Below are 14,558 nucleotides of genomic sequence, written 5' to 3'. Positions count from 1 at the left end.
ACTATAACTATTAACATCTACATGTATTTATTTATAAAATGCTGAATATAAGAAGGCTAAGTTACTCTTAATAGTGGAGATGATTTTTAAAAAGTTTTATATCTAACATTTGTCTTCATAAACATTAAGGATTTTTCAAGAAAAAGTGTCTGTCCTTGTTCCTTAACTGGAGCTAAAGACGATGAAATATTTAGGCTTTTTTACCAATGGAGAATTTGTGATTAAAAAATGAGGATGACAGTTGTACATGCTGAAAGAAGGGGTTAAGCTACTTTCACAGTATGTTTCTCTTATGTTCAATAGTAGAAAAAACAATTCTCTTTCCCATTTTTGCTTATATAACATATTTGTCATATAAAGATTGATACTGCTTTCTTCCACTGGCATAAGAAGTAGCTTTGTTGTGGACTTCCATGGGGGCAGCCATAGGGCCAGAGCAAGAGATCATGTTTTATAAAATGGTATTTTCTTATGCAGATGTAATTATGGAGGTGTAGGACTAACCTTTACCAGCTGATCTTCAAAAATAATCCAAATCCTTTTTCCTGACAGGGTGAAGAAATGGGTAAACAAACTAGCTATGCTGACACATAAAAAGTTTTTGGCATGAAATGGCCCATGAGTCTTAACCATTTCAGAAGTCAAAGACAAAACAAGAGCCATAAATTCTGACAGGAAAACTTCTATGCCTGAAGTGCTTCACCAGTATTCTTGAGTTTTCTGCTCAGTTCCTTACCTGTTTGCAAATCCCTTTCTTTTGAAAAATACATCAAAAAATACTTACCAGTCATCAAATTAGCAAAAGACTTGAAAAAAATGCGATTATTTGAAAAAAATCAGATGGGAGAGAGGAGGAAGAAAAAGGATTATGAAGTGAAGTAATATTTCTTTTCCTCCTAAGTAAGTAGCATTGGAATTTGTATGCACAAAAATGTGATTTTTGGTTACATGCCCATTTATATCCAATTCATTAATTTACACACAAGAATAAATTTCACCTATTGCCACTGCCTGTGTTTGTGGAAAACTAGTAAATTTCACCCTGTATCAATTATAAATACCTGCAAAAATAGTATCTTCCAGTCTCAACTAAGTTAAACTTACTTTGCAGGGAGAGAATGCCTCCAATTTCTTTATAAGCAATATAATATTCTTGACGAGGCCAAGTCCTGTACAGCTGCCACTGACTTGTGAGATCCAAGGGCCTCAGCCATGATAAAACCCATTCTGCTGCCCTCATCAGGCTGTTGTTCAGTGGCAGGCAACAAATGTGTACAGCCCGTCTTCTGACAAAGGATTAGATAAATAAAATTACACTTGAAGATATATCAAATTATTATAATAAGTTGATCTTAAAAAACCCAAATAAATCAGTAATTTGTTTATGAAGATTGATACGTTATTTATTGAGAGAACTGGACAATAGAAATATGGGTAACTGGCAATGCATGGGAAAAGGGTAGAAATATAGATGTGTATCTGGAAGCAGTGTAGTACACACAGGAGACAAGTTCAAATTTTTTATCTTGCACCCTGAACTGAATAATTAATTTTGCATTACCCATATCAACTTGTATATCTTCACAACACTAACTAAATAACTAGCTTAATCTGGCTGAGACATATTCTGTAGTCATTTAAAGTTTTATCTTTTAAAAAAAGAAGTGTTCTTAATGAGATTTCTGTATTTACTTTTTACACAGTTGTCTTTGGATATTGAAAACATTCAGCCTTTACCAATGAAGTTCCCAATCCATAGATTGAATCAGCTTGTGTGATGGCATATGAACTAAAGACAGACCTGCTGCAGGTCTTCTGGTGGGTCTGCACAATTACCTGATCTATCTTCACCCAGAACTGGGCATTGATACAGTGAGAACATTTGAATGTGTATATTAAAACAGTCATTATTCTATACCATTGACTGATTACTACAGTAAGTGACCTGAAATAGCTTCTTACCACATAATACCACTTAATTCATTATCACCTATTTAACTTTGCTATCTAACCTCAAAGGAAATTGAGAAGTTTTGTCAGTTAATATTCATCAACTTTTCTCTAACAATAACATTGATTTCCTTCTACAAAGCTGTGCCCAAGAAAAAGACGCTGAAGATGTTTCACTTTTGATGAAAAAGCACCTAACTATCATGAAGTCTCAGCACAAAACTAAAAGAGACAGGTTAGATATTTTTCTGTTATCCATGTACTTACAATACAGGTATTGGAAAAAAAATGTAAAGCTAGCAAGTGCTCTCCAATATCTTTCACAAAATACCAGAAAATTTCATAGCTGTTATTTAGCCCGTCATCATAATGAACAATTCTACCAATACTCAATCCCCTTTTTCCTCCCTACCAGTGCCTGAAACAATTCTCAACTATCTCACCACCGTACCTGATCGTGTCTGTAGCCAGTTCTGCATTATCATATGCCAGGCCTGAATGGAGGAATCTTAACAAGAATATTGATAAATCTTTCAGGTTTTTATACTCTGAACTGTTTTGTCCATTCACAGCACTGTTTTTTTGTTCCAACAAAGAAGTCTAGCTCCATCTCTAGCTGAAATCTGCTTCATTCTCACTCTTCTGTTTCAATGATTACTCCTAGAAACATATAATCAGTTCAGATTAACTGTTCAGATCTTAGCAATAGCTACTCAGCAGCAGCTACCATCGTGATATTAACCACGGGTTCTCGTCTACACAATGGCTCATCAATCAGTATACAAAACTGTTATTCAAGCTTCCCAATCTGTCATATAAAAATATATAATCAAACTTTTACATTTTGCATTTTTTCAGCATTATAAGTCTACTAAGTTACACATAACACATAACAATGCAGACACAGTATTCTTAAACTGTGCAGTTTAGAAACTGAATCTTATTGCAAACTTCACTTCATTTGAGTTAATTACTCATGAAAAACATTTTCATTGGCAATGGTAAGAAATTATAATGCTACCTGTTGTTAATAGGTAGCTTGAATGTAATTCATCACACACACCAAAAAACACCCAGCAGATATTCTAACTCAGAATTCTGAAAATATATTGCATCAGAGATTTCATTTACAGTATGTAAAGAAACTATATGTATTTAAATGCTAGACACAGTGATAAGTAGCACTTTTCTCTAACTACATAAAATTTGCAATGAATGATGAAGTTGAATTTTCTCCAACTCTCACTTGGTTAAATTGCTGTACTTGCAAAATATTATATAACCTCACAAAGTTTCAGCAAATATTCAAAAGGTATGAGGTATTAATGAAAATGCAGCTTGCCAGGTTTTCATATCATCATTCCTACAACTATTGTAGTTGAATAACATGAAGTATAATTTAAACAAACCCACTTTAAGACCCTTTTTGAAAACTGGTAACCTACCTTACCCACACTCTAAATAATTTACAATGTCCCATTATTGTGCAACTGAGCATTAAAATATAATAATGAAAAACAGAGTTATGTGATTGTGCCACATCCCTGGTTCTTCAAGCTTGCTTACTGCACTAATACGATCTTGAGGTAGCACACTCGTCGGGCTTAATACTTGTTTTTCGAAAACAAGTTACACAGTTGACATCAGTAAGGACAGAACTTTATCCACTGTGTGGAGTCATAGAATCATAGAACATAGAATCATAGAATAGTTTGGGTTTGAAGGGACATGAAAAAACATCATCCAGTTCCAAGCCCCCTGCCATGGGCAGGGACGTGTCTCACTAGATCAAGCTGCCCAAGGCCCCATCCAACCTGGCCTTGAACACCTCCAGGGATGGGGCAGCCATAACTATCCACAAAGGAATAGATATTTGGATGCAAAGGACAGCTCAAATTACTGAGGTCACCAGAATAGTTATCCTTGTTAAAGTCTGGAAAAAATGAAAAGGATCTTAATCAATTACCTACATCATGCAGTTCCACAGCTAATCTCTGAAAAACATATTGCAAAAAAAAGTAAGAGGACACAATTAATACGAACCAGAAAAGGTCTTAGTGCTTATAGGAAGATACAACACAGTATGTAGGGGGTTTTGAAGGCTTTTTATGGTAGGAAAGGAAGGAATTCAACCAAGACTGGCAAAGATTTTGCTGCTTATTAATAACATTTCCTTAAATTTTATTTACCCAGAATTATATTATTTTTATGTCCCAGTGCCAAAACTGTGGTTAGTAAAGTGCCAGATTCTTTTATTTGATTTTATTTGATTTCATTAGGGACCTTCAGCCTAGCTGTTTAAGTGCCCGACTACTGTTTGCAGTTAAACATTCATTAGGGAATCCCCAGTGGGTTCATTCATTTCACTGAGGTCCAATTACAGTGCCACAAAAGCAGTTTTTGCAGCAATTAGCTGATTTTTCCTGTTTATGTTCTGTCTTTTTAGGAAGAGGACTATTTTGTGGAGGTCAGATTTTTAATTAGGCGCAATTTAGGGCCAATAAGAAAACTGATAATTTACTAAATAGCTGTGGTGGACTTAACAGCTCAGAGCAGAGGTAAATAACACAACAGGGACACCAGGAATACGCTCTCCTGGTGTGCGTAGCTCAGAGCCCTATAGTATAAGGAATAGATTACATGTTAAATGGCTGTCAGGGCCCTCATTGTGTTGCCCTGTGTAACCAATCCACCTAACCTCAAGAGCCACCACATTATTAGCAATGAGTACAGGGAAGCCACTCTGGAACAGGTAGCTGCAAAAAGATCTGAGTGAAAGAAAACAAAAAATCCAGTTCCACTTCCTGAATATTTTGCTGAACCTTTCTCAACCAGCATATCCCATGAAGCCAACATTACCAAAGTATGTATGAAAAGTCCTCACACTCACTGTGAGTATGTTTTTACCACAATGGATTACCATGTTATGTTGTACATGCTTGCATTTTTGCAAAGGTCTATGCTGTCTGCCCTTAAATGAGGCATTTTATTTTCTAAGCAATATATGCAAGTTGCCTTACACCTTGGGAAATTAAAAACTGTGATATTTGATGAACAGTACATATTTATAGGAATTGAGATCTTAATCTTGTGATCTCTTCTGAAAAATTCTAAGTAGATTTGCCACCTCAAAATTTTCTCACCTAAAGACTGTGATTTTTTAATTTCAGACATTGTATCACAAGTAAATTTCTGAAGAGACTCACAGCTGGCTGAAAGGTTGCTCCCTTAAAAGGAAATGGTAAGGAAAGGCCAGAAGGTCTACGCATTTTTTCTACAACCTTTGACCCAGCGCTCAGTTGCAAAGTCATAGCCAGGCATGTAAAAAGCAATACTAGCAGAAAGTGTAAGTTACAAATATTGAAATTTCATTGACAGTTACCATTTGCGGCAGCATTTATATAAATACAACAAGGAGTATGATGGCCTTGTGTCTGAGTGCATGTGAAAACGTAGCAACAGAATAATTTTGGAAAACCTGGTATATTGATTAAAACATACTCTACATTATGATTCTTGTCCTCATGAAAACTCTTTACCCTAGCATATAGAAGGCTGCTTAACCAAAAGCTCCACTTCATCCCCCAGCTCTTCTCCCAGTGAAAAAAAAACCAACACGCCCAAAAGCTTCATCCAGAGAAGGATGAAGTCTTGGAAGGCTGCTTTGAAATAATTAAACACCCAAGTGCTTGAACTGGTTTTTTTTGCAAGTATTTCTTCTGTGTTTCTGTACTGCTTTTTGTACTACTCCAACACAACAGCAGGGTCACAATCTCCCCTGTCACGTTCACATATTCAGATTTTTCCCTCACATTTTTAAAACCCATTAGTCAATATGGTATACAGCCCTTATAAAAATTTTACAAGAAAAGTGTTTAGGTAAGTTTAAAATTATATTTAGCAGACTGTTAGACCAGAATGCTGGTACGTTAGCAATGTGTCAGCAGCCTTGCAGGGAAATACAAGAGGAGAACAAATACAGAATCCATGTTCGCACAGTACAAGCCATTGAATGTTCACTTCAAGCAAAAGAGGTAAGAACAATCTTGATTAACAACAAATAATATAGTCACATAAAATACCCTGTTACACTGAGGTACATTGCAGATCTGGTATTACTTGATTCTATGTGTGTATGAAGTGCAATAAAGATGCTTGGGCAAAATATTTTCATATGTAAGAATTTAATGCTAGATATGTGTTGTTAGACACCTAAGAAAATCATTGAGCAGTTTCCGGTTCTAGGATACCTGCAGAGCAAGAACATTCATCGGTTTTACTTAAAGTATTCTTGCCACTGTGTTTTGTAAAGAGAAAGAAAAACAAAAGCAAATAATTTCCTTTCTCACATGTTCCTAGTGTCATTGCATGAATGGTAGCTATTACATTCTTATTACTGACTTGCACATTGAAAAATAAAAAGATATTCAAATATCTATGTATGCTGTAGTAGCCAATTTGCCAGTATTCATTTGTCTGATTTAATTTTCTAAAATTGCCAACTGACCTTAGTCCTCATTCTGGACTAAAAATCAGTATTTTTTAAATGAATCTGTTTTCAGTAAAGGAAGAATTAAGGGGAAGGAGTGGAGGGAAATTGAGAAAATTAACAGTTTAGCTGATCTGCTGAATTTTGAAACAAAGAAAAGAAGTACAGTCCAAGGTATAATAAACCTTTAGACAGACGCAAGCCAGAGCAGTATTTTGCACCTGAACCATAAAGTCTTCTACTCTAACTTCAGCCAAGTTACATGCCACGGAGCCACTCTGAGTTTAACGAAATTGCATGGAATATTATTCAGTCCAGAAATCTGACCTTAATTTTAATTTGAAAGTGGCAAAAACTAGCTGTAAAGAAACACATCTGCTATTTAATAATGTGTTGTATTTTGCATTTATTTAATTATCATCATTATTATAATCATCACCTGGATTCTGTTCTATCCTGGTCTTCTTTTGCTGAAATTATTTCACATGTTGTTTCTAAATCTAAATATGAGAATGATTTCACATTCAACAACATAACACAAATCAACATTCTTTGTCTAGAGAATCTCCTTTGAAAAGAAAGATGGGCCATAAAATTACCAAACGGCATCAATACTAGCAAGCCTCTAGGGTCCATATGAAATACTAAATGTAACAGAGATGATAGAGGGAATCAAATATTCAAGTGACTTCAGAATAAGTACTTTATCTGAATACCGCCCTTAGCATTCATTTTTCACTTTAAAGAAATGGGAAGAGGAGTTACTCAGCAGCCTGTTTGCTCCCAAAGTAGTTTTTTGTGTACTGGAAGGACTGTGATTTTGCAAAACTTGTACTCTGTTATTTCAATATATAAGAGAGCAGCAGTCACATAGACTGAATATGTGAAATAGTACCTGCTGTGACATGTGGAAGTAATCCACCACATCTTTCCTGTAAAACTTTTCTCTAATAATTCCAAGAGTAAGAAGAGGATGAAAAGTCAAGCATATGTGCAATATGTCAAATTATGTAGGAACTCTTTGTTCACTGATAATCTAGCAGACACGCTCCCAAAGTCCTCCATGTTTCCATGTCGTCTGCTGTGACAATATCTACTGTGTTGATTTGCTTTTAAAGGTAATGAAGGCACTCCAGGCTGGAACACCATGCGTTAAATACTTTTATGCTCAGTGCACACCACCTTGAGCTTGGTACTGATAAAACAAACATATGCAATATCTCCAGAAAGGCACAATGAGTTCATCACATAAGCACTTACGTAGTACCCAAAAGACTGCTTCTCCTGCCATCACTCGTAGTGATCTCTCTGTGAATGCATTGTGAGGCTGGGACAAGTGAGGTTCCAGAATAGTGTAAAATGGGAAGAAAACCAACTAATATAATGATACTATGCACTCTTTACCTCCCACTGACATGACCTGGCCCCAGAAAAAGCCCTCCTCTCCAATGTACCCAAACATATCTGAATTACTGGAGAGTATCAACCTTGACCTCATACCTGTCACATGCCAGTTATACAACCTAGTGATGAGACAAAATGTGGATGACTAACAGTTCTTTGGAGGACCTTTTTCAACACTGTCATCTTGATGAAGCACTGGCTAATGTAACTTCTTGACATGATAGATCCTAGGATCAAAGCTAGCAAGTCTTCCTTGCCCTGTTCCTCAAAGCAACATTACTGGTAACACCCGTGCCTCTGGCAGTCCCTTGTCTCTTTTACCCCATCTTTCCACTCCTGTCTGTCTCCTCCATCTGGTGGCCCAGTCTGAATCCTCACACTCTTTCTGGGGCAGTGAAGAATCTAAAAATTCCAGCCCTAAAGAGAGTCCTTATAAATAGCTTGCCTCACAGTAACCCCTTTTCACCCAATTACAGCTTTTTAAGATGTAACAAAATTGCAAGGAAGGAGGGAGTTTGCGACTGGAAAATAATGCAGGTGAATCCAGCTCATCAGTGGCAGTAGTTTTCGCACCAAGGCTGCCATCCCCCATCCAGCAGAGTGAAAATCCTGTAGCAAACCCAGTTCCTGCTTGAAGTGGATGCTAGATTCAAAGCTCAGGTTTGCAGCCTATCCTCCATCAGCATGCAGTACACACTGGTTTATTGCACTGACAGGGTGTTTACTCAACAACAGCTTCTGTTTCCTCAGGAAAGCCCTTAGCTATGTCCTTCCCAGCTTGGGACGCCTGTTTTAGGGACATTCTTAAAACTTGTCCAGAGTGCCACAAAGATATCAGTGACAGGCTGGTCTTTCATAGGATTTTCTCTACATAGCTGTAATTGAGGATGATTTACTCTGCCCTTAGATCTGGTCTTTCTCTTTTCCTTCCAGTCTACCTTGTAGACATAGAAACTTTGCCCTCTGCAAAATGTGTCATGTTATCATGTACTGTAAGCATATCTGAGAGTTTCCTTTCGCAAGCCATTACACAAACTAACCCTGTAGATTTTGAAAAGCCTTAGTGGGAAGTTACTACTTCCCTCTGCATGCATGACATCAAATAAGACCAGTGCTTACTAGACCCACATGAAAGAAACACACTGGCCACTGAATATTCATCAAGGGACATACAGTAGCTCGCAGAAGTGGGCAATGCCTCTCAGAGTCTACAGCAGTTTTTATCAATTAAGATTGAACTCAAATACATATGCTGGCAACTGTGCAAAGCCTGGATGAATGCTTTATTCTGCTGCCATAGTAAGAGTTCTTGGCAAAAGAAACAATTAAAGAGTAATGAGACAGCTTTGGGAAATAGGCAATATGAATTGCCATCAGTTCCTCACCCACTTCCTCCTTCTACTAAAGATTAGTGCTTCTCATTGCCTGCATGCAAACTGCAATCTGAAATTTAGTCTTTTTGACAGGGAAAATAATGCTGAAAGAAACACGAGGAGACAAGAATCTCATTATTTCAATACTGCATATAGTATTGGAATACTTCTGCTCATGTTCCTCGGATTGTTTTATTTCATCTGAGTCACCTATGTAGCAAGCACTTCGAATGACCTTGACTACCAATAAATATCCATACAAAAAGTGACAATAGCTGGAAAGAGGAGAAATAAAGCACAAGCAGGAGTAAAAAATAAATATTAATTCCACTACATGAAACTATGTATATCAAAAAAGCTTTCCAATGAGCAGATAGATATTAGTCGGTAGCCTTGATGCTGACCTGCATCAGTTGACAAGTAGTTCATCAAATGGCTTACATGCACATAGAATCACTGAATCAAAGATTGGTTGAGGTTGGAAGGGACCTATGGAAGTCATCTAGTCCAACTCATCTGCTCAAGAAGGACTGTCTAGAGCTGGTTCCCCAGGACCGTGTCCCTATGGCTTTCAAGCATCTCCAAACATGGAGATTCTACAGTCTCTCCGGGCAACCTGCCTAGTGTTCAGTCACTCTCACAGCAAAAAAGTAGACCATAGGATCAGTTGGAAAGCATTCAAGGAACCAGGCAGGCTGAGGGCATGACTGTATATGAAATGTGTGTGTGTGTGTGTGTGTGAGTGTTTATGTAAGCACACTCATATTCAAGAGCATGTCTGTGCACAGTCCTATGTTTGTGGAGTTTCTAGCTGGAGCCCAGGGATGCAGCCTGGGAAAAGAGTGAGTGCTTGCAGGTACTTTCTTCTGAAATGTTTGGGTTTTTTTCTCACTGGTTTCAAATATGTTCAGCATATCAGTGAAACAAGGGGTAAACATAGAGCTGTCTCAGATTACATCTGTTCCCCAGGCCATCTCCAAAGCAAACATTGGTCTTCCAATGAAAAAAAACAACTATTACCCATTATTGGACATATCCAGTCCCTGCCTGACCACTGAGTTGCACAGTTAATGAATCTGCTCATTTCTAATAAAAATAAACTAGACAAAGGAAGTGGCCAGCTAAAGCTGAACTTGAAGAGAAGAAAAGGGTTTTAATAAAAAATACTTAAGGTTGACATTTCCTTTTTATTTGAAACATGCTTTTCTTGGGAATGATACGATCACATAGATACTCTTAGTAAAGCCACACACTGTCACTGGATTTTAAGATGTTTACCCATATGACTCAATTTGGAAAGCAGTAAAAAGAGAAGGGAAATTCCTCTAGCCCTGTTATTTCACAGTTTAGGCTTCAAATTAAAGTATTTCAAAACAGAGTTTAGAAGTATATCACTCAAAACGAGCCAAGCTTCTTCTTATAGCACTAAGAGAAACAATATGTTAAGGTTATATCTATATTCCCCATCCCCCTTCCAATTCAAGTTATTTAGGAATCAAGTCAGTTTATACTAAGCAATGATCAAGAAAAGCTTCAGGATAAATAAATTCCAAACCACAGGTTTTTAAGATAAATTTTACACTATACATCTTAGATTTCTTTTTAGAGAAAAAGTTAGCTCACACAGAAGATTCCCTGCATATTGAAACATATGTTCTCAATGCTGTATCAACAATTCTACTGAATATAATTTCAGGTATTATAATTTAAAATTATGTAATTAAGAAACACTTTAAATCTACACAAACTTACTTCAAAATGAAAGTGTGAATCAACATCTTTGCTTCTGAATTTCTTGATAGAATTCCCTAAAACTGTGAGTGACATTGACCTCTCTATTCTTGCGAATTTTGGTTACGCAAAATTATTTTTTAGCATGAAAACTTCTAACAAGGAAAACAATTTTCTGAAAGACATTTCCCTATCTTGAAAGAGGCATTGAGAAACCACAGCATCAGTATGCTTTCATTGTATTTTTCTGTAAAGAAAAAGCCTCCATATTTTCAGTTTAAATATTAATTTTGGTTGGCTTAAGGTAAACAGGATTGGACCAGTACAAAAGGAAAACAAAGACTGTAATTGCTATTCTTTCTAAAGTTTTTTGTGCTCCCCAGCAATGACCTTAATGCCACAGGAATGTCTTTACCAAATGCAGTCAAAGCCATGAACTGAATTTCCAAGTTTCCACGCTGCAGAAACCAGCATGTTTTGTGCTAGGTGGGAATCTGGCTTTGTATTGTGAAAACCTCCAAAGAACTTTGAAAAGAAACCAATACAGTGCTTTTTCTCCCAGTTCTGGAAGGAACTTAGGACTTTGAAATTTCACACTTTCAGTCTTTAATAGGAAAAAAAATGTTTCATCTGAAGCAAAACCTTTTGGACCTAAGGTAGTCATTATTGGCTATGTTATCAGTTTTCAGTATGACAATCCTTTCTTCCTCAGCCAACTGAACTGCCTGCTTGGTGAGCAGACAATACCAAACCCAATATCAGAATGCTGGTAATCAATAATTATTTTCACTGCTTAAAGAGAACTGCTCTCACAGCTCCAAAAAAGTTCCGTGTCAGCTAATTACAGTACTGGTAATACAGAAAAAGGATGTGATTTGGAGGTGTCTGACCTTTATAAATGTCTTTTCTTCTGTCACCGGTAGGTCCAGTCAGCCTTGAAAAATTAAATCAAGCTGGAGTTACTGGCATGGCCTCGAGTGTCCATTAATTTCTCAACGTGTGAATGAGCAAACAGTCTCCTTATGACTTCTCTATTGGAGCAACATGAAATCCTGAGGCCCCTTATTCTGTGTCATTACATCTGAGCAAGGAGTGACTAGACTAAGTCTTTTCCAGAGGAATTTAAGTTATTCAGGTTTTATTCTCCATTTCTGTCTTCTGATGTGCATATCCAGAGATGTACAGATGATTTCTTAATTTATTTACTAAAAACATCTGGGAATTTATGGATACTCCAGTCCTTGCTTTATTTCTGCCTCATCTCTGTCTGCCAGAGGTATAAATTAATCCAATATTGAGAAACTGGGAGAAGTGTATGCATGTAATTCCACTCAAACACTGTAAGGAAAAGAGAAGACACAAAAGCACTGTATGCACAAAGAAGAGTCCATGCACCCAAGCTGAAATACAGAACTAGTTTTTTTTTCCAGCAGGTGTGTGATTCCAAGCAAACGTGACAAAGAAACATGATTTAGAGCTCTTTACTTAGGCCAAGCCCCAGCTTGGTGGACCACACCATCCTGTTGCAGGAAAGGATGCTGTTTTCCCTGGGCACAGAGCGATGGAGATGCCAAGGGACAGATACAATCAGGCAGAATCATGAAAGTTGTTCACATACCCTATGTAAAATGTATTTCCTAGCTGGTGATCTTTAGCATCAGAAAGTTACTTCCATATTGAGGTGCTGAGGGACATGGCTTAGTGATTGATGGGAATGGTTGGACTCGATGATCCTGTGGGTCTTTTCCAACCTGGTGATTATGTGATTCTGTGATCTCAGAACAAGCTATGATTTTTGGGAGCTGCTGGGCCTTTATATTGGATCTGCATTCATAAATTGAAAGAAAGATGTCCAGAGGTCTCTGTCCTTGCTTCTATCCTACATTTCCTGTCCTTTAAAATCACTGATGTGTTACACTGGGGCTTGTCCTGCAGATCTTTGCTTGTTTTCTAGGGACTATGCACAAAGACAAGCCATAATCAAAACCAAGCCATGTCAAAGACAAGCTATAAATGACAAAGTAAAGTAATGTTGTTGTTTACCTGTTCCCATTTCATGAAACAAGTTTTTTTCTTCCTACATCTAAATCCTCCCACTAAGAGTACAAAAGTGGAAAGGAAAGCAAAACCTGCTAGTGATTACAACAAAGAAACAGAATTATTTCGTTCTGAGACAGATATTACTTGGCATAGAATAATTTAGTGCACGCATATCATTATATGTACACAAGCACACTACACATTCAGTTGCTGGATCGTCAGATTCTCTACCCCACAAAAGGATGTGATCATGATACCAGCAGTTTCTCAGACAGAAGAAGTGGGGCAAATGTCTGGGAAATACATTTTATTTCTTCACGTCCCTTCAAAATATCATCTATGCTACCATATTTGTTTAAAGTTAACATATGTTCTTGCTCTTCTCCTCCTCTCTGTGGATTTTCCATCACTTCCATTTCATGCTCTCATAAGCGCTAATGCTAAAAGTATGAGCCAGACATAGACTGCCCTGTCTACTTTGATTTCAGTGGAACCACCACAAGGAGATTGAGCCCAAGACTGTATTTATTTAGAGTCATCAACAGCAAAGTATTGTTGTTTCATATAATTTTAAACTAACTCTCTCTTTGTTGTGTTATCTACTACAGCAAATTAATATATACAACATACAAATGATTGGCAAAAATTAACTGTACATTACTGCTTTAACTGAACAATTTACATGGCATTACAGAGGGGGAAAAGATTAGTTTTTCAAGTTACAAACAAACATTATTTTGCAATCTTTGGCCTGTAACTGAAAGATAATAGTTTTAATTTGCATTCAAATAAAGTAAATCTCTCAGTGTAAAAGTCTTTTTATAGTTCCCATAAACCAGAAACAGATTAAAGTGTAGACAGTGTAAGGAGGACAGGAGGATAAATCAACCAGACAAACAAGATGATCAAATAAAAAGCAAAAATAATCCTTTCTAAATGTTCACTTAGTTAACATCACAAATCCTACACACTACACAAAAGTGTCTATGATCTAACCAGGTTTCTGCTGTTAAAGTATTGGCTTTAGCTCAGAAGGCAAAGACCCTTATTTAGGATACCAAGCCTGTGAGCTCTGGAAACACTCTGACTCTTCCTTTTTTATTCAAAATACTTTTACTGGGAGACACTACTAGTCTACCATGAAGGGGTGAGTACCATCACCTACTTAGGCCAAGTTTTATACAAATATACCAGTGATGTACTCTTATTGTGGCACATGCCACACAAGCCAGATGATTTTTGGTTTTGAAAGTGCAATGTGCCCATGGTTTCCTGTTAAGTCAGTCAGGATTATCAGATTTCTGAAGCTCTGAAGAGATCTGCTAGCAGTTTCCTAAGGAGGAACATTGGAACAATGCATGTGTCGCTCTCAAAATTATTTTTGCTTTTTAGTTTGTTATAGTTTAATATAATATATATGAGCAGCTCTGAGAGAAGAGATTAAGAACAGGACATCAATTTACAGTTAAGTAAACACAGCTTAAAGGGTACGTAACCACAGTCTCATAACATGGGATCTATGGGCCACACCCGTGTGTTTTGCTCAGTTTCTATTCACTGACCAATGCCAC

Source organism: Phaenicophaeus curvirostris, chromosome 3 (assembly GCF_032191515.1).
Source record: "Phaenicophaeus curvirostris isolate KB17595 chromosome 3, BPBGC_Pcur_1.0, whole genome shotgun sequence".
NCBI lineage: Eukaryota > Metazoa > Chordata > Aves > Cuculiformes > Cuculidae > Phaenicophaeus > Phaenicophaeus curvirostris.
Note: the sequence above shows the minus strand (reverse complement) of the source record.